Source organism: Bombus terrestris, chromosome 3, assembly GCF_910591885.1.
Source record: "Bombus terrestris chromosome 3, iyBomTerr1.2, whole genome shotgun sequence".
Taxonomy (NCBI): Eukaryota; Metazoa; Arthropoda; class Insecta; order Hymenoptera; family Apidae; genus Bombus; species Bombus terrestris.
The window spans coordinates 4,202,488-4,224,749 of NC_063271.1; the positions used below are offsets into that span (position 1 = coordinate 4,202,488).

Here is a 22,262-nt window from a genome sequence, read left to right on the forward strand (position 1 = left end):
CGTGACTAAACTCTCTATAAAGATATAGTTTCGTTGTTAGAAGAAAAAAAAAAAAGGAAAACGTATATTTGTACTACTTTTCTATTGAGTCCTGCCTGTACGAATTATTCATTTTCTATATATTAAAATTATTATAATCATTTATTTATAGGCGACATTGAATAAAAATAATTACTGATTAACCAATTGCTTCCCATTCGATTCATTTCCAATCAACCTCCTATATTTCTCCCAGACAAACATATTGACAAACTTGCTATAGAAACATTATAACTACGACGTACACCACTCCAATTACAGGGAACGCCTGGCGAGCTCCGAAACGATATCAAACAAACGCCCGTCTGCCCATAATTTTAGAGATACCGCGTGGTCTCGTGGGCGTATCGTCGCAAATTTCACAGGCATTAGCGTTATAAGATTGCATACCTACGTACGCTATTCCTATTATTATCAATTGAAATGCCCTATTTAGCATTCAAAAGCTGTTAGTAAATCGTTAAATCGCACATTTTTCAAGACACTGAACCGCGCTTCTAGCTAAAGAAATTGAAAAATTCAGAAAGATGCAGTTAATCAAATTCGCTTTTCAGTGATTCGTATAACTTCACCTAAAAGATGAGAAACGTTAGACGGACAATTTTTCAACGAAAGAAGACAGTGTACTAATCAAATCCGAATCTACAACTACGCCAACCCTCTACATTGTTCTGAGACACGATACACGCATTTCTCATCGACGATAAATTTCATTAAGATAGAAATAGCGGAGTCGTTTGATAGATAAGAGTCGATGGTCATCGATATCGTGACCAAGCCTTTGACATTAGCTACCAGTCCCTCAGAAATCCGGTCGAACGTGATCTGGAACGTGAACAAAAGAGGAGCGGTCGAGTCATTCGACTTCTTGCTCGACGACGATCGAGCGCTGTCAGCGACCGACGACGATCTTCGTACGATCGAGAAAGACCTTCTGGGAATACCGGTTCCACAACGACAGCCGAAACAGCTCTGTTTTTTGCTGGCAAAGAAAAAATGAATTTTCTGCTTGCGGCATCGCGCCCAAGCGAGGAATCGAAGCGGAGAAAGTTGACTCGTCGCGAATTTTACATTGTTCTTGGCTGCAACGTTAATTCACAGCTTCTGTTCTCGTTTTTGTTCCCTAGTAAGCGTTATTAGGTGAAGTGACTGGCTTTGGCAGCTGATAACGAGGCTGTCGTTAATAATGGAGAGCGCGTTAATGTATCTTTTGATTATACAAGTTGCGAGCCAGTTGAAAATTGAGCATACGGAACGGAAGTTTCTCCTCGCAATTATTACCAGAGAATTGTTTGACGCGTCGACACTAAGTTAACGTGCTTTAATGTAACGCGATCTTTCTTTCTAGAAAAGCTAAGATTCGTTAACGTAGGTACCTTGTACCGTATATTTACGCGAGTTGCAACTCGGAGCTATCGGCAAAGTAAATAGAAATTTCAAACAAAAGAGGAAATATTTCACTTGAAAATTTTCCATGAGAATAGAAATATTCTGCTTTTATATTTTTAAAAATGAAAATGCGATATGCAAACCCTCTTATACCGGGTTGTAACGTAAATACACCCTGTTTTTATGTATATATTACGTATATTGTAGTAAATACAGAGACAGGGTGAATTTATAATACATGAAATGTATTAAACAGGATGAATCACAATATATTCCTTGTGTTCCTTATATTTTATCAAACATAGGGGTAACCTATACTTTCAAATAAAATAATTCCCAAAGATTCTGATAATTTCCTAATGATTTTCCACGTTCATTCGATCTTTCCTAAATACTCTACTGCTTCTAAGTAAAGATACAAATAATTAAATTTAAACCAAGTAACAAGGTTTCAAATAGGATAATTAAAATTATTCTTTACAACTAACGAACGAAATTTTCTCGGTAAACCGCTACACGTTTCTCACAAACACCAAAACACAGGACGCTGAAACGGGGTTTTTCTCTTTTCTGTTCATTAACCGTTCGCTGACAATTTGTTTCTTTTCACAGATATTAGGTTATCAACGTTACACGCTGACGAACGTAGGAGACGACGCGAGCCGTTTTTCTGCTGGTATGTCCAGCGACGCGTTAATCTCGCGATAAATACGCGGTAGATAATAGCCGCTGCTGCAACCGCTAATCAATGCAGAAAATACACGCGTTCCTATTTATTATTCACGGCGATCAGCTTCGACGAGCGAGTCGCTCGTACTTAGTCGATCGAGCAACGCGAAGACGAAGCCTCAAACGTTTACGATGCCGTTGAAAAACGCTTGAACGAGGAGGACGTATCGATAAATCGCCGTTTGTTATGAATACAACGTCCTTTCCTGCGCGAGAAGAGATAAACGCATTATACGGAACGAACAGCGTGTATTTTCCGATCGGAGAATCGTCAGAAAACGACGTTATTAATCGTTTAACGCGAACGAGCAGATTCAAGCTGGAACGTCGCAATTACACCGCTCGATGATTCATAGGAAATCACGGCAGAAAAGGAATAGTCTCGAATCGACCGCCAAATTCGAATTCCATCGGCTTTTAACGAGAAAATAAGCTTCTGAACGAATATGAAAAGAGTCGAGTCCGATAATCCTCGAAACTAGTTTCTCAACAACGTACGGTATTTTAAGACCCGAAACAGTCATCGTCCATTGTGTAGACTAACAAAAAAAGTAACATACGTTTTTAGCAAAAAATTAAAAAATCTACAAATTACAAGATAGCGGTGTATAGTAGTATACATAGTAGTATATATAGTAGTAATAGCGATTCGAATAATTATTCTTAAAAAACTCAATTATGCGCATTTAACGGTCGGCTATTTGTGAACGCGTCTGTTCAGAACGATCGTCAAATTGTAGTCTCTTTTATCGCGGAAGTTCGCACGTTACTCTACAAAATTCGTAACACACGAAACAATTTACTATAGATATTAGGTTTTAAAGAAGAAGGGGCATCGTTCGGGAAATGGTATTCTTTAAGACGACGAACATTACCGACTTCCGCGTACCCATTATCGTAGTTACATAATTTTTATAGGTAATTAACGTTCTAATTATGAATTATTGAAAATTTAGAAACTTAAATTTCTAAAAATATCACATGATAGAAACTGAATGTTATATAACCTTTGGTTGGCTTCGCAGTCGTTTGAAAACACGGTATGACGCATCTAGGCTCGCGAAATGTTTTTCCAAGAATTATGAGAGTAGAAAAAAGAAAAGAAGCATAGGTAAAAGAAAGAAAGAGGTTTGTAAATATCGACGCCTCGACGAACAACGTTTGATAAACATACGACGACACGTTCCATTCGTTGGACAAAGGAACAGTTCTGACTGAATATAGTCGGCTGGGTCCGTCTCGGCTACAACTGATTAAAGCAGATTGATTTCCACGAGGCGCCACAGGTTTCCAGGAACGTTAAGAGTCGCGTCAAGATCGAGACCATGGAAACGCGGGACGAGCCGGTCACGAGACCAACGATCGACGATATTCTCGAAATCGAGAGATCATCGTGCCGAGGTCACCAAGGTCCGCGCGAAAACAGGAAAAAAACCGAACCAGCCGCGGACCGGCTGTTTATTCATGCACCTACACGCTCGCGACACTGCACTCGAATACGAATGAACCTGTGTCTAAATGTTATTCGAGATACTTTCAGATTTTGTCCGACAGATATTGAGAGAAACGAATATACTGTTCACTGCTTGTCGACGACTTATTAAACAATTGTCTTGACGCACGCTTTTGCGGCGTTTCACAATTTTCCCCTCGTGTTACGAACACTATGTTCCGCGAGGCACGATACGATCAATTCCAATTCACTTCTAAACAGTAAACTCATTTATTAAAGTTAACGAGACAAACGTAACAGGAATACTTCTCGACCGTTCGAACGAACAACGAGTCATAAACGTACACAATCATACGCGCGCAAAAAGGAATTCCATAAAGGAAAAAAACACGCATAAAAGAATTTTACGTAATAAAATAAAAAATATTTGACTCACCGAAGAAGCTCCCCTCCGCACAAAGTTCCCCACGATCTCGAGTCCAGCTCCAAGAGTTGGTCCCCCGACAACACAGATCACACGTTCGTTCAACGCTCACCACCACCGGTCACTGCCTAATCCACACAACTGGCAACAACCAAATTACCGAAGGAATCGATCGATGACGAATCAACAGAGGCCGTACAATCAACAATAATGCAAATTGTAACAACAAACAATAACACCGTCACGAGAGTCGCGAAAGGTGGCTCCGAGAACGAAACGTGTAGTAAAATTTCAGTTATCGTGTTCAATTTGTTAAGCGTATTTGTACATACACACACACCGCGAGGGTGGAAACGAATAGAGAAATAGAAAGGGGGGTTGGCGAACGCGGGGGTGAACACGGTCGATGAACGTGAACACACGGTCCCCTCGACGAAGACGACGAGTCTCGAGGGTACACGATACGACACGGCCGATCGTTGGGTCGCGAGTCGAGAAACTGCGTGTCCGAGTGGCACTGTGGCTCGCGCGATTCTGCCGTCGGTGGCTCGAGTCGACCTTAAAGGCCGTTCCGCAAGCGCTGCGTCGCGACGCGCGCAACATCGCTCCCGCTCTCGATGGAACACACAGTGTGCCCCCTTATCGCTGCCCAAACATTCCCGTTGCTTTTCCTCGCCTTTTCTACCTGCCCTTTCCACCACCGGCGTCACCACCGCGGATGCGGCTTGTTTTCATGCCAAGCTTTTGTCGCTTTCCGAACCGGAGGGATGCTTTTCAAAGGACGTGAATTCGAATCGCGGTGGAATAAGTTGACGCCTTCCTTTTTTTTCTTTTTTTTTCTGTCGCTTTTTACCGGTGTAGCCAGGTCGAATTTTTGTGCAAATATATATGGGCGAGTTGGTAGTATCGCGTGGAAAATTTCACGAATAGATCGATACGGGAATCGAAGGTTCGAAAGGATCTTCTCGTGGAAAGATCGAGCGATTGGAATTACAAGTATTAAAATTTTCTTCATAGCTTTGGGAGAAAGCGGATTAGTCTTGACGTTTTTAATCCGAGGTAAAAGTTTAAGAAAATTTGCAGCGCTTGATGGCTTGATATGAACTTAAAATCGAAGCTTCGTATAGGTTTGCGAAGGTAAGCTTAGATTCGAAGCTTTTAGGTTTCTTCTTCTTTCTTCTTTCTTGAGTTATTTATCTCGATATTTATCATTTCTTTTCATAGAGTTCTTCCAGAATAGAAGTATAGAGGATCTTGCGAATGAGTTGATAGGATACTTGAAGATTGGAGAGGATCCTTTCGTGGAATGTCCGAAGGATCGGAATTAGAAGTTTTAGGATGTTCTTGATAGTTTTGGGAGCAGGTGGATTGATCTTCGTGTTTTTCATTTCTTTTTATATCTACTCTTCTCAGGGTCGATGTTTGAGGATAAAAGTTTAGAGGATTTTACGAACAAGTTGATGTAGAGTTGCAGTCGTTGGTTTGATAGATCCTTTCGGATACAAGTTAGTAGTTTTGGTATCTTTAATCCACTTTTAGCGTTTACGGGATGAGAAAGATTTAATAGATCATTTTCAAAGAAATATTTGAACGATACTGGAATGGAAACTTTCGTAACTGTACTTTTTATGCGGATTATGATGTTTTTAGTTCCCTCTTACAATCGTTTCAAAATAGAAGTTCGAGCATGCAAGTCTGGAGTGTGAACAAACTTGCAATCGAAGGTTTGGAAGATCCTTCCGGGGAGAATGTTTGGATGGTTTCAGGACTGTAACTTGGAAGATGTTCTTGACAGTTCCGGAAGAGGCTGACCAAGTTCCACGTAGTTGTGACACTTTTAGTTTCTTTTTATAATCTTCGGAGTAGAACTTCGAGAATTGAATAGTTGGGAGTTTAGCCAAGCCCTTTATCGTTTGCGGACAGATCAATAATACATCCTTGCTATTTAATTATTTGCCTATTCTTCGAAATTGTTTTGTTTCAACGGAACATCAAATAGCAATCACAGTCTATGAAAATAAAAATTCCGAAATAAAAATTCACAACGTTGCGAAATCCAGAATTCCAATCGTCGATTCGGCGGTCGAATTTTTTTTCTGAAAAAAAAAAAAAAAAAAAAAAGAAAGAAAGGGAGAACCGAATTCGAACCCCACCGGGTTATTTGGTTCGGAGGGTGAACCGTGCCGCTGTCCATCGACGAAAATTCATTGTAGCGGTCGTTTTAGTTAGCCAACCGCATTCGTTTACCTGTATTGTTAGGAAAACTTGATTACATCGGCCGATATTGTCTTCAACGACGTACGTAACGAGAACTCGACGTGTATAATTGCGTTGTCAGTGACACACTGATGCGCGCCAGGATGCAAATGGAATTAGCCGGCTCGGTGTGCACGTTAAAATCTATAATAAACGAGTATCGACTCGAGCGAACCCCAAGCCGCGACAGAGTTTCGCGAATCGGCCATCCTGAAAGCAGTTTCGCGTGTTCGCCGTTACGATAATGTCTCGAACGACGTTATGCTGGCAAATGTGAAATATCGTGTTTCTTTTTCCTTCAGATGGAATTTCCCTAATTTCTTGATTTAAGAAGAATTTCCTTAATTTAAGTTTGTTACAACACGATAATCAAAGGTGCTGGCTAATAAAGCTAACAAAGCTTCGTTTCGTTTGTAAAGGATCTCGTTCTGAATGTCAAAATGTTTGATTCAGACACTGAATTAACATTTAAGATGTGAAATGTAGAGTAAGTACTATATGACTACACTGTGAAAGATTTAGAGTAGCTACTGTACGACTACACTCGAAATTCAAAGTTCGCAGAGGACGTTTCATATGCACCAACCTAATATGTACTCCGTACCCTACTGGCAATTTTAATTCGATAACCGGCCGCATTTCTGTTACATAATGGAAGTTTTTGTATAGAGTTTTACAAGGATGAGAATTAATGGACAGGAGAGAAAATAAATCCGACGAATAATAAATCCTGGAATAAAATCATGAAGGTAGAATATGAGCGCATTCGATGATTTTTACAATGTTTGATATACTATCAAACTGAATTCGATGAATGAAATATCGAGATATTTTTATACTTTGCAAATGCGAGTTCGACTTTTTAATTATGCGTTTGAAACGTGAATAATACTGTGAATTTTTGAAAGATAGAGAGCCGAATGAAACAAAAGAATTGAAAGAATTAAAACGCAATCTGCGATATACCGTATAAAGCAATGCAGGAGATATTTCAACCAGCGTTTATTTTATCACGTCATTTTTAATTTATTTTCTAGGTATTTCTGCGCCTGCTGGATGGTATTTACATATTTACCAACGTTTTACCGTCTCTTTATGTTTCCCGCGTTTTGCAACATTTAAAATAAATTCGCTCAAAAATTACGGTGCAAGATGTCGATTATTTTAATGCTGCCTCGCAAAATTATAATCGCGAAATAAACTATATATATTCTTTCTCGAATTTACCCACCGGCATGGAGAAAGAGAGTGAGAGGGAGGAAAGGGAGAAAATGGATGATGCAAATAACCTCGTAACAGCTTTCCGATACGTCCCAATTAAAAGCCATACTAAAAAAAAAAAAAAAATTTGTTTATCCCAAGATAATATCGCAAAACGTCAAAAGTAGTCCGGAAAAATGTCCAATGAATTTTTCATTCGACATGCATAACGACGGTACGTCCACGATAGACACGTATTCCGTCGTGCAAATAAATTTCGTGGCGGATTAACGCCGCGTAATCGTCGAACAACGCGCGAGAAGAGGTCCGCGTCGATAAAAGTTTCAAAGTGAAAACCGACTCTGTAATAGGAGCTCGCTCGAAAGTTGGATTATTCATTTCCGATGCATGCACAAACACGATTCATTTCCAATGCGAGCCATCGTTGGACGGAGAAGTTTTTCCAACAAAAGCCATCGCGCTAACGTAGAAAAAAAAATCCAGCATCCGCGCTATCGTTTTCCTTCTCCGTTCCTTCCGATTCGATGTTTTCTTTTAATTACCGTCATTGTTCAAGAAAGATGATACGTACTTGTATTTTCGAACGAAATTACCGTACTCAGAGAAGATCACGAGAGGGATCGACTAGTTCCTTTTGGAAACGAAACGATTATCACGTTCGTTGAAGGAAATAAAATTGCAAAACAGTTGGGTAAGATATGTTAAACATATGCAAATGATTAGCGAAGACATGAATTTCCATGGAAAGATACAAGTGCATATTTTTCTCCGATTGTTTGTTTCGAAGTTAGACACGATGGCTTTGGAATTTTCCCGAAACCATTTGCATTTGTTTGAAGCTGAGAAGTTGAAGAACGAAATGAAAGCGTAACATGTTCCTTTTAAGAAGCCTTGAAACTTCAAACAACGACAAGACTTCTCTGCGCCTACTTGCTGAATATTCTTACGATCAATCTTCTGTCACTGTGATGGGTGCCTCTAGCACCCTCCGAGAAAAGGTAAAAATTTGCGGACACGTTTAGGTTATTCATAAAGATGGCGAAACAACCTCTGAATATAGAATTATTTCGAATATTTTACCTTTGTACATCTCTTTCGACGAGACTTTCGATTTTTAATCTGTTCTTGATTATTATATGAACATCAATGCTCCTAACGATATCAAAACAAGAATATCAAAACAAGAATAAATCTGCTTTCGTCGTACGCTTGACATAAAGACGCGTCTCGTTCCGTTATTATTTTACGCCGTAAAGGAATTCGTTTTTCCTTGAGAAAATTTCGTCGCCAACATCATAAATTCTTAAAGATTTACAGTATCGTTGCAAAGAACAACGATTGAACGGCACAGACACGGTATCGGTCGCAATCTATTCAGAAGATCGGAGAAAGAGGGTCGCAGCGATAGAAGAAGGAAACGCTGTTGTAGAATGTGAAAGGGATACGATGTGCAACGTGGACGCGGACGGTGTTATAAAATACGTGACGGAAAATCGTGTCAGCCGTATATATATACTCGCTGCTGCACAACTTTCTCGCGTGGATACAGCAGCTTTTTTCGCGTATCTCATGAGAGAGAGAGACTTTCACCAGGCCCAACGACGTTCGTTTCTATTGATCCGTCTATACGATTCGATAAGGAGACGACGCTTCGAGTCTTCCACGGAATCCTTCTTTCATCCTCATTCTTGGTGCTAGACGCGTTTCGCACCCAACCGAACGCAGAGTGTAAAGTCGTAAAAATCATCGAGGGAAATCTGGTCGATCAATCTGAAGATATAAGGCGATGGTCTTCGTCGAGGGTTAGACGTTTTTACGGGCAAGTTAAGTAAAGTGGCTGTAGATTTCTGAATTAATAAATAACCGGATAGAGATGGAATAATTTCTGGTATATTGATATGTTTGAAAATGTCTAGCGATTTTGAGTGTGTATCATGCGTGATTATGTATACGTAAATTAATTATTTACTACCTTGGCAAAATATTAAAATACCGTACACAATTTGTAATTCGGTAATGTAATGATTCAGCGATCCGTGGCTGTCGTAATATTGAATTAAAATCAAAGTCTGATCTGCCCCGATCCAAACGTGACTGGATATTATAATGCAAGACAAGAGATTAATGAGAATACTTTCGAGATAGAATTCCACTTTCGAATGAGAATCTACAAAAACTCGAATCTACATGTTTGATACGTGAGACTACTGCCACAACCAGTTCTGCTATCCAGGTTAAAGCACCTACTGCCTGCATTGACGACTTTAGCGATACCTGGCTACCAGCGAAATTCCAAACCCGATCGGGCACATCGCGTTTAACACGATGATTAAAAACCTGAGATCACTGGATGAAATTTTTCACTCGATAAAAGGGGAACACAAATCTTGCGATCTTCTTTCAAACTTTTGCCAATATCGAAGAATTACGAAGGCTATAACTACGTTGCTTAATTACGCAGAAAAATAGGAACGATTGAAAGAATCCCAACCTCGCTCGAAACCTTGAAGCGTGTTTCGAGCGAAGCGAAGTAACAAACTCACATCGATAAAGCATCGAAAATGATTTGAAGTCAATTAATTTGATTAATGGAAACGAGGATAAAAATTCGAAGATATTTCAAGTATGAACATATTTACATCGATAAAGTGTTTTAAATGACTAATGAAAACGTCGCGTGAAACTTACAACAATGTCTCGAGTCGAATAAATAAGACATTCGTACGGATTATTAGATATAGAAGAAATTTCAGTCTACATAAATTCAGATAACTCGACTAACTCAAACAAGACGTAACTCCTACGGTTTGCGATTGATATTTAAGCACCAGAGTCAATCATATATCACTTTCATCCACCGGTAGTTGTCCAAGAAAATACCATTCCCCGCAGAGAATAACAAAACGTGAGACGCGTCAGCACACGTGGGACGAATCGCAATTTCGCGAGCAGCTCGCGGCCGATTCCGTGGAATATCACTTTGGTGTGCGGCGAACACTGACGTGGGTCCCTCGTCGTTCCATAACTCAACGAACGTCGGCCGATGATAAAGCGATATTGTGTTGTAAATTTATATGACGCTCGCCGACCGGCGGCCAATGCGTTTCGGTAATGAGATTCGCTAACTGAGGAAATGCGGCGAGGCTTCGATCCGCGAGACACGTTCTCCGCATCCTACGTCCGTACAACGTGGCCTTAAATTCGCGTTACGACCAAAACCAGGCACATCGTACGGCTTAAAATATGAAGAAAACCAAGAATCGCGAAATTAACTTGATTGCTTTATTTTCGACGAAATTAAACTTGATATTCCATCAAGTATATCTACGTGAATTTGTCCAATTTCAACTAGACAAAAATATACAATCGACAGGAAATCATTCAACATGGCAGAATAAATCGAAAATATAGAACAAAGGTTTTCATACGGTTGGAAAAAGTGCGCTACCATTGGTTTTGTTGAAATCGAACGTAGAGGAAATTGGTTTATTGAACAGATCGTGCGGGTAAATTCGATTAGACAGATCGATGTATGTATTTCTGTTATCTTGGCACATAATGCATGAACGTTGAGTGGGATTTATTAGATTGTGTGTTTTCTTTATGCGATGGTTTCTAGTTGAACAATAGGATTAGAAACAAGCTGTAGTTGTACGTATCGGTATGTGATTAATGGTTAGTATTTGGTTAGATGAATGGTTAGAGATATTGTAATTAATTTCACTGTTGAAGAGACTTATAGTATTACTACTTGTAACCTGATCGAGGATTTGTCTGTGCATTTGCCTGAGGCGCGTGTATAAAATCTAGAAATATATAAAACGTTTAGAGTATAAAATATAAGAAATACATAGATATAATATATAAGGAAGTTTAATTTCGCGCGATAACAGCCACCCATTTACCAAATTTAATCATCCCTTGCGTCGCAAGAATCAAAAGCCACCCTTATAATCCGACATCCGTCAGACAAGCTGCGTCTACTCAAATACGCCTTTTCTTCTCTCCAAGTTTCCACGTTCTATGGAACTCAATTCGCCAGGTTGGGATTTATTCGCGCAAAATATTTGCTGGGAAATGAATAACTCACAGCCGGGGATGGATTTAAGCGAACGAAATGAGGCATCAGAGAACAAGGTTCCGCGAATCCGCGAGATATTTTCACCAGCTTGCGAAAAAACCCGGTGATTTAACACTTTTACCAAGCGTTGAACAAATTCCGACACGCGACGCTGTGAAATTGCGCCTGGTTCGCGACTGTAATTTATACGAAACACCGTGCTTACGAGATCGTCGCATCGGAATAATAAACAAAGTCGCCAGTGGGACGAATCAAAATATTTAAGATATTCTTTTTGCCAGAGATTTAGAAAATAGGCAGATTGGACGATTGAAAGTTACTTTTCTCGAAGATCGAAGGAGGAAATGATCGATTTTCGATCGGAAGACTGAGCCGAGCGTTTTGGTTATTCCGACGAGGATCTAACAGGTTATTGAGAAATTGATTAAATTTAAAATTGAGAATTTTTGTGACAGCTATCTGTTTTCGATTGTTATTCGTCTATCACTCGTCTGCGAAAAAAGTTGCTGTAGAATTTCTTCGTGTTCCGAATTATTCCATTCGTATCCTTTATAACTAGATTATTAACAAATATTCGCATTTTCAATTTTTTTTTAGATACTTGAAGATTCTTCGTCTAACACATACAACGCGTATAAATATTGTTTACAGTTAGTAAAACATACAAAGTATCAAAAAAGACGATTAAAGTGTATCTAACGAAAGAAAAGTAAAACGTGTAATTAAGTATCAGTTTGAAGAACGATTTACTAACATCCGTCGTTAGCAAGAAAATGAAATTTCTACGATCAGACAAAAGAAGCGAAACCTCGAAAATAGCCATACATTCTGGAATCCAGAGCAACGTAGCTCGATTAATCATAGACCGCGAGTTTCCTTGGATTCAACGTTGAACAATTAGATTCGGAACATGGAAAACGATGGTCCATCGGTGGCAAAGCGGTTCCTTTGGATTCCGGTCAGCAGAATTTCACCGACACTGTCCTACCTATATCGATTGCAGGAGGTCGATGGTGCGCAGGTCAGTTCACGTAAGTTCTGCTTTCCCTAATTGTACTTGTTGCACTTGGGGTCAGGTGCACACGAGCCAGGATTCGGCAGTGTGCCAAACGTTTGACAAACGGCACCCTAACACGCCGCCCCCGTTCCCTGCATCTGAAACAGATATTTCATATCGTTTCCACAAGCACGGGGCTTATCCTTCGGTCTCGTCTATTCCCTACTTTCATTCATGATCGAAAATTTCTAGGAAAATCGCAGGAAACTTTGCGAATACGTTTCTTTCTTTTCAACCTAAACATTTAATCAGCCGCAAATTTCAAACTTTTCATTTTCGAGATACTTTTAACCCACTAAGGCTACAATTACATCGACGCAATATAAATTCGTTCGAAACGATCCAAGACAATTTTCAAACAAATAACAATGCACCTGCCGAAAGATTAACGCGGAAACTAATGGCACTCGAGGTAATCGTTGGTGAAATTCCTGCTAGAAACAGTCGGCAACGTGAAACATAATTACAATTGCACGAAATTACAGCGCTCATCTCGCGTGTTACGTACCGTTTACAATTATCCAATCCTAGAAGTACTAACGTAATTAGTCAATCGCCGCTTTTTACCTGATTTCTCTTCACCGATCAAATCTCATTCCCCTTTCTTGTCCTTTTGAATAAGATGAGAAAAGTATTCACAACGTACTGCGTCTTACAAGTATAAAACTATCCTAACATTTTCTATTTTTCTCTTTCTTTCAGCGAATACAATGTTCTTTTCGAAGAAGGGAAAAATATGTATCGTGTTCTTTCCCAGTGATCTTCGTATTTCAAGGAAATAATTCTGTGAAAAAAAAAAAAGAGAAAACGATTAGCATCACTCGATCGAAGATCCGATTAATTGACATGTAATAAAGGATCGTGTAGCAATACAGCGATACGTCCCACGAAATACTCGAAACTCATACTACTGCTCGACGTAACACGACGTCGTTACGAGAGACGCCTTTGAAGCAGAAATACGTATCGTTATGAAGCATCAACCAGACGTGCGTTTAATTAAAGGCCGAGTTAATGATCGACTGAACAGAATTCACCACGTGTCCCCATAAATTGCGATGGCTCGGTGAGTTGATGTAAGGGCTAGTTTGCATTTTGGTCATTAAACGTTATTATGACGAAGCCGACCGATTCGATTGCGTTACCGTCTGCTTTCATTATCGTTGGAACGCGGATATTTATCCAAAATTCATATTTTTATTGAGAAAGTTAATCCTCTTGGAGAATGAATTTTTTTTTTAAGATCGGAAAGAAATTAATTCACGCGTATGTGTACGATAAATTAGGAATAGTTATATATATGTGTATCTTTCAGGATATTGAACTGAAAAGAAGTCTGTTCTGAAAAGAAGTCAGATTATTTTGTCCAAAAATCAAAGAACGAAAGGAACGTTACGACGAAGCGAATAAATCTATTACGGAATGAAGAATGAAAACAATATTTTATATGCAGATCGCAGAGTGTCGATGGGATCGTGAGAGAATATTTCCTCCGTGAATCGCAGCTGGATCGAAAAACGACAATATGCAGAGCGATGCGATGATAAAACATTCCATTAAACTTGTCGATTTCGGTTGCGAGTATGGCGGCAGATCGAGCGCGTCAACTTTTCATCGATTAGTCTGTTAGCAATAAAATATGGTGACGAAGATAAAATACATTAATGGAAATCGAAATAGAAGTTTCATTTTGAGTGTTGAGTGTTTGCGACAAATTAATAGCGTGAGCAACTACGTTACAAGTTGCAACTCCCGTGGCGTCGACCTTTCGTTTCACAGGTTTCGCGTCTATAGAGAGTAAAATATCTCGCCCAAGTCAATGCGTACCATTCCGAGAACATTTCCAAGTTCCATTCAACGTGTTAGATGGTCTGTCACCGTAGAAGGTTACCATTGTAAACTATCGTATTGTAAGCTGTGCGTCGCCCAACTTCCGGTGTTTAAGGGAGACGTCACGATGAGACATCGCTAGTCAGTTTTTCCACATCGAGATGTCTACTATTTCTCTATCTTTCATTTTTAACATGTCCCGCGTAATTCTCTCGTATTTGCTTCTTAAACCTGATATATTTCTCAGTCGTTTTATTCTGGTCGCGTTATTTGTTTTCCAGTAATCTCCTATTAATTCCCTAACGTGCAGAAACTAAATTTGCTGAATAATAGATTTAAATTTGCTTGGGGTATTTTTGATTATAAATATTCATAAAATTATGTTATCCAACCATTTAAACTCTATTTTGACTGATTTCCATGTTTGAAATATTCAATTTCTAAATAGAGTTAGGAACGTAATTTCGTCTACATGAAACATAAATCGTTCAGAAAGCAGAGAACTGTTCAAGAATCTTTATTATTATCCTTATATAATTTTTATATTGTTATCCTATTTTATTTGTATCTGTCTCATACACACTAAAATATCCACGAACCAAGAATCCTCAATTTTTATCTGAATCTTGGTCCTATAAATCATATATGAAACAGAACTATCCAGGGATCTCTACATCAGCAACAATCGTTTCATTTCTATCTTACCACGAAATTTCCACAAACGAGTCTTCACTTTTTATGTCAACTTTAGCCTCGTAGATCGTTCTTAAAATAAAACTGTTCGCGTATGTTTATGCCAGCGAGCACTATTTTATTCGCTATCTTGCTAGAAAATATGCTGCACGATATACGCAAACAGGTCTGCATACTTTTTCTCTTCACCTCGCTTTCACAGATCGTGCATACAGTATCGATATCCTCCAACCTTTTTACTTTCCTTTTACTGTCCCAATACTACGTTTCGTTTACACCACATACGCTGCAAAATATGCAGAAAAAGCGGCAAATCCAGGAAACGTTCGGTCTTGAGGCAAATATTTTTCCATCCACGACAGCCTGCCAACCGAGATACACAGCGAATCCCAATGTTTCCACAGTGTCCGTCATATTCCAGGAAAATCACAGAATCCAGTAGCGCAGCTGAATCCAAGCTATGGCAAACCTCCCCGAGGATTTGTTTGACGGCGTGTCAACGATTCCTATTATTGTCGATCCTTATTTGCTCTGTCAATAACGAGGCAGCGAGGGGAGGTTTTGCAGCCGCGAGTCTGCAGCGTCGTGGCGGGACGAAGATCGTTGTTACTCCCTCCGCACAGGAGCAATGGTAAATCAACGAGGCTGCAACGTCGCGTTTCCTCGAGTCCGACACGTGAATTTCCTTTTTCGACCGCCAGACCCTACGCTCTCTTGCTATTATTTTACTATTTATCAAGCCACGTCATGTTGTCGTGATTTATATCGCCGGTATCGCCGGCCGAGATCACTTTTTTCAATATGGGCCAAAGGAAACGCGAGCCGATGAGAGTATTTTTACTGGCTCAGGAAAACTGAAGGTTTAAGAGGCTGAGGGGAAATGGAACGGTGCATCGATACTCTTTGGTGGAAATTAGCGTATTTTTACTGGCTCAGGAAAACTGAAGGTTTAAGAGGCTGAGGGGAAATGGAACGGTGCATCGATACTCTTCGGTGGAAATTAGGGTGTTTTAAATATCGAAGCTAGGACGAAGATTTGACGAATAATTGATACGTAATTAACACAACGGGAAATTGAAAGAAAACGGTCTTTAATTTCGGGACATAAAACGCGGTTTATAGGCCAAAACGTAAAGCATTGGAAGCATCAATAACGAATAAAAGGTTTTGACAACGTTTAACAATTATTTCCTTAGCGATTTTTTCAGTGACGTCGTATTCGTATATATTTTAAAACACAAAAAGTTCCGCTCAATTCAATAATTTGACTGGCACAGTTTTGTAGTAGCGTAATAACCGCAATTTACTGCAAAATAGCAGGAAAAAGTGGAATCGACCACGCGAAGAGGAGACTATCGTGTTCGCCAATCGTAAAAAGGAGGATGATCGCTCTCGGCGAACATCGAAAGGCATACAAGACGCTGTTTAGGGACCTTGAATTTATATTACGGTCTCTAAAAATGCAGAACAATGACTCCCGATGCGCAAACACGATAAAAACCTGTATTCCCATGCCACTGGATTACGATAAATATTTTAATATTCGCGAAAAAGCATCGACCTTTTGCCGAGCAATCAGGAAATAGTAACGCGAACGAAAAGTAGTGAATAATTCATATCGATGCTATCACTATCTACGTCCACGATCAAACAGTAATAACTTTAACGTTAAATCGACTGCTAGCTGCGTGACGCATGAACATATACGATCCCAGTGATGTAATTTGCAATTTGCAATTGCGATGGCGACCCATTTAACTTCTTTTTCACCTCTTCTGTTTCAGAATTTATTCCAACGTTTCGTTATTTGACAAAAACTCGTAATAAAAATTCTACCAACCTTTTGAACAACCCAAATTATTTCTAATTTGATAACTAAATCGCAAACGATATTTATATTGGGTTGGCAACTAAGTGATTGCGGATTTTGTCGTTAGGTGATATTGATAAAATCCGCAATCACTTAGTTTCCAACCCAATATATACGAAAATGTATCTCACCTTTCTTCACTGTTTTCACGTCTAAAATCGCACATTATAAATATCATTTTGTTTGTGTGTCCTGTATAATCCACGGTGTTTTCGTCCTCGAACGTGTGAGGGAAAGGGGATAGTGGAATACGACTGAGAGAGCCGTTGCGTAGAAACAAAGGCAGCCAAAAATCTAACGAATCGTTGAAATAACCGGGAATTCTCTCCCCAGAGCTCGAACAATTCCCTTAATAGTTACAATTAGATCAAGTAGCTCGGCATTCGCCGCTTAATTGTCCTCTAATTGAATCAACATCCACCTCTGTTTTCCATCTACGGCGAGAAGTGGATTAACGTTAAATAATACATCGATGGAACGCACGAATCGATCGATTTCCGATTAAACGATCGCCGAATTAATTGCTAGAATCGAATCATCGTTTTTAAATTTCATATGTAGTTCGGTATTTCGACGAATTTTTAAATTTCGTTCGCGATATGTGCGGTTTGGTATTTTGATGAATTGTTTAATTTCGAATTGTAATGTATGTAGTTTGATCATTTTTTTTTTTTTATCTTTCTTTTTGGAGGATGAATTTCGAGTGGTCGACCCATCGAAGGGTAAAGAATGAAATAATACGCGAAAATTTTGTAAATCTGACGTTATTGAAAAATGTAAAAATTCGATATATTAACGCAACTTTGACTCTCGATAGATTAAACAATAGAAAATGAAAATTTGCAGGAATGAAAGAATTTTATAAATCCGTAATGGCGATAGGTCGGGTGTAATAAAACATGTGATGATTTGCAAATTAAGTGATCAAATTTTCGAAACTTTCTTTCATTATTCCAGTGACGATAGAATAAAATACAATAATGTAAATTAACTAAAAAAAAAAAAAAAAAAAAAAAAAAAAAAAAAAAAAAAAAAAAAAAAAAAAAAAAAAAAAATTTGCGGATGAAACATCGCGATAACACAACGTTGACTCTTAATGTGTTAATTCTTTTGGTAAAAGTGTTGGTGGGGAAGTTGGTGGTGAATATTTTTTTTCTCTAATCCACAACGCATCGGTAATTACAATGATTTGGTCGAATCGATGCGGAAATTATTTCACGGACGAACGAGGAAACGTCAGGCATAGTTGTCACACCAAGCGGAATGCGTACTGCCAGCGTGTGTGTGTGTGTGTGTGTGTATGTGTATGTGTGTGTATGTGTGTGTTTCGACATTGCCAATTTTAAACATCAAGAGCAAAATTACGCAATTCGTTAGCAGTAAATTCACCGTTATCGTTAAACCTTCGGCTTTGAGCGGTTAACTCTTTGTCGACACTGTAAACGCAATAACAAACGCGGCTGGTTTCGCTGTTTATTCGCGTATATCGCTGTGGAGTAGGAAAAACGTTGGAAACGTATTCGGGATTCAATTTTAAGGGATAGGTTACGAAAAACACGATGCTTTGAAGCGAAACTAAATATATCCGTTTTAATCCGTGAGAAAATATAGTGCTACATCAAAGGTTCCAAATTTTTGCCAGACAGTCGAAACATATTTTGTTCTACGTGTTATATTTTTCAACAATCGGAATATATCACGTGCTATGTATGTAAGAAATCTTCTATCACGAGATACGAAGAAATATATTACTCTATCGAAGACATTCTGTAGGATGTTTGGCAACGGTTGTCGGAAAATTCACGAGGTGGTTCCACGAGTTAAAGGAAGATGAAAATCCTGAATAGAAATATGCATTTGGGATATCGTTCTTTACCTGTTAATATCTACGAATCGACCAAACTATCTTTGGGATCTGAAAAATTATATTATATTATAAATACGATACAATATACAGATATAAATATTAAATATAAAGATCCTCTGATGTTACATGTAAAACAAACAAATACGTCGAATATCCGAATCTCATTTACATTCAATGGAACAAGAAAAAAAGAAATATACCACTTTTGATAACTGACCAGATCCATGGCCAGGTAGCGTAATACTACTGTGCACAAAATTCAAGCTCTAAGAAATCACAGCATTCGATATTTCCAACGTGCCACAGCACAACCACAATAACTCGTATCTTTTATGAATTACACCACACAGAACCACGTTATCAGGCTGTGATATATTAACATCACCTTACAAATCATTTAAACTCCCCACTCGAGTCACGAAGAAGAAATTGCACGTACTATAAAGAAACAGATTCTACGATACGATTCGAGACCACAGAGAAATTCCCATTGAAGTATAGGATCGTGATGCTCGTCCGCGACTCAGCCGTCGATAAATCAACGGAATTTCGCGAGCAGAACCACGATTTAATCGGAAACGTTGCGTACATACATCGTACATCATGCATCATCGGTTTGCCGTTGCGCGTTTGAACGAGGGAGGAACGAACATGTAATTAAAAAGCCGCCGAGATTTCGGTTTTTTTCAACCGGCGTTTCCGCAATCCAAACGATCCTTCTCTCGCTCTATTTCTCTCTGGACATGGAAAACGTTTGCGCTTTTCACGAACGGAACGCGTGCGATTCGCCTGATCCTCGGATCACTGCTGTTTAATTAGCTGGAACGTCTGGCTGCGCGTACGAACGCGGATGAAAATTTTAATTCGAAATGGAGAGTTGCACGCTTGAAATTCACCTCCTTCCCCTTACGCGGCTCGTTTCATTAATCGTCCAGTTTTTACGGTGGATTTGTAAATTACTATCGGTCAACGTAGAAGGAAAATTTAATTCTATTCGGCGAGTTTTGTTAGATCGGCAATGAACGTTTAATGGGGCGCGGTTTCACGTGCATTTCTGGATTTTGAGTATTGAAACCGGGATCCGGTTTCGATGTTTAATTTCATTCCGCGGAGGGACCATTTTTCGTCCCTCCTGAGGGAGAACTCGTGCTACGGTGATTAATGGCAGTCCTCGAGTAATTAATTCTAATTTAACAGATTGTGTAACAGGTTGTTTGCAAGGGGTATAAATTAATCGAGAAATGCCATTTAAGTCGACGGCAATGTGAGATGGCTGGAGACTTTCAAGAGTAACCTATTACCTCACCCTCTGCCTTTAATACCCGAGTTCATTGACCTATATTTCCGTAGATCTCATTATAGAGAAATTTTAAAACTCATAGGAAGTTTAATTCGCGGGTAATACAAAAGAGAAAATGCCAAAGTACAAGCCCTCGAATGTCCAAGCTGTTTGACCATGCGAAATATCAAAATTAACACGTGTAAAGTAACGTTATACGTAAATGTAAAGTAAATAATTAAGAAGATGATTGATCATTACTAAATAACTTAACCAGAAGAAACAGTCAGTTGTTTGCGGAATTTCCTACGGAGTAGACGTATCGAAACGAGTATCTTAATAATAATTCAGATTGTATATAATTGTACATGTATAATTGTAAATAAAAGATGTGAGTTTACCCGAAGTTTGGCCTCGTATTTAACAAATATCTCCCACTTCGAATTAAAATCTTCATAAATAATACTAATTACCATCAAAAAAAGAATGATATTCCTTCAAATCGACTGGAAAAAAAAGAAATAAAATATCATAATCTCTCAAAGGAGAAAAGAGAACAGTAGAATAACGAAGGCATTTGAAATTCCATCGTGGCCAAAATTGAGAAGACGAGGGCGTAATATAAGCGGCAAGGAGCGATTCCTCGGGCACGGGCGAAATTCCTCGAACTGACGGAAAATTATTGGGAAAATCTATCGACTGGCGGGCGCAGCGAGGCGAGCCAAACTGCCGCTAATCACCGGCGAAATCTCGATTTAATGGTCGACGGGGAGTTTGGCCGGTACACGTGGAGCTGGTGGTGCGCAACGCCTAGCCGAACAAAAACCGTCGTCTGGTTCGCTCGCATGCGTCGCGACGATAAATGCCATCGCGCCTCGCTGCATACACACTCCGTTACGTTTTATGCAAAATAGCCGAGCCGCGACGCCGGCCTACGGATTTATCGACGAATTCGCGCGTGCATTTCCTCCGTGTAGACACTTTCGTGATCTTCGCTTCATCGTGCCTCTTGATTCGAATGCAGCTTCTTTCGGAGGACCGTGCACGACAGTACTCGTTATTTCGAGAGAGTCGAGCGGAATTTTTCGCTTTATCTATGAGAGGATCTGTTCGAATCTCTTTTCGATGATGAGATTGTAATTAATTCTGTTCTTCGGCTGTGGAGTATAATTTTTTGCTTCTACGAAATATTACGTTTCAACTGGCATCGTTCGATCGCAGATGATCGTAGGAGTTTTGATAAGATTGATTAACTTTGGTGTATTTAATTTCAATTGTATTTTTATCTCATATTTCATAGGATAAATTGTTAATGGTCTTGATACGTGTAGAAGGAAGTGAATTTTAAAATTAGATTCTTTAACTCCCACTTGATTGTAGATCATGTACGACTCAATGACACGAATAAAAGAACGTTCGCTCTAATGTCTTTATGAAGAAAACATACAACGCACTTAATCGAAAATGCTGATAAGGTTGATAACTTGTTGAAGGACACTATGCATATATGGAACGCGAACCTTGAGCGTGGAAGGAGCAAGTATCGATAACGTAAGAGATAGTAATTACGATAGAAGAAAGTCTAATTTAAAAAAGCATTTAATTATCTTCAATAAATGCAACTATCCAGCTGATACACTTAATCTAAAAGCCACCACGGATCTACACCTGTTCATATAAAAAGAACCCTTCTATCATACCACTCTCGCGTATTCTACCACCTATCATGTTTCGTGCTATCATATTTCGAAACCAATTTCTATATTCGAGTCTTTTGATAATGCCTGATCGACAACTTATAAACCCTCTCGCTCTCGATCTACAACAAAAAGCAAATGAAAAGAGCTAACTAATAAAAGTTTAAAAAAAAGTTACCATCAGATTCAACGAACCTGTCGGTCATCCCTAGCCCGCAAATGAAATCGAAAGAAGAGTTGGACGTTGGCACCGGATGAAAGGCCGACGCCAAAGGCCTGGGCCATCCCCTCTGTGGCTGGGTTCTTAAAAAGTCAATTTCACAGGGCCGAACGGCCAAAGGGGATCGACAGGTTGATCGCACGAATCCTCCCTTGTC

At 39.3% G+C, this 22,262-nt stretch overlaps 1 protein-coding gene and 1 long non-coding RNA gene across 11 annotated transcripts in view; both read right to left on the reverse strand.

Annotated features, from left to right (window-relative positions):
• LOC100644512 overlaps positions 1–22,262 on the reverse strand; it is a 350,489-nt gene that overhangs the window by 321,134 nt on the left and 7,093 nt on the right. The window lies entirely within an intron of this gene.
• LOC125384715 lies at positions 18,606–22,214 on the reverse strand. Its single transcript, XR_007223426.1, has 2 exons — positions 22,081–22,214; positions 18,606–22,007 (listed from the first exon to the last, which is right to left on the reverse strand). It is a non-coding gene; the product is annotated as an uncharacterized LOC125384715 (long non-coding RNA).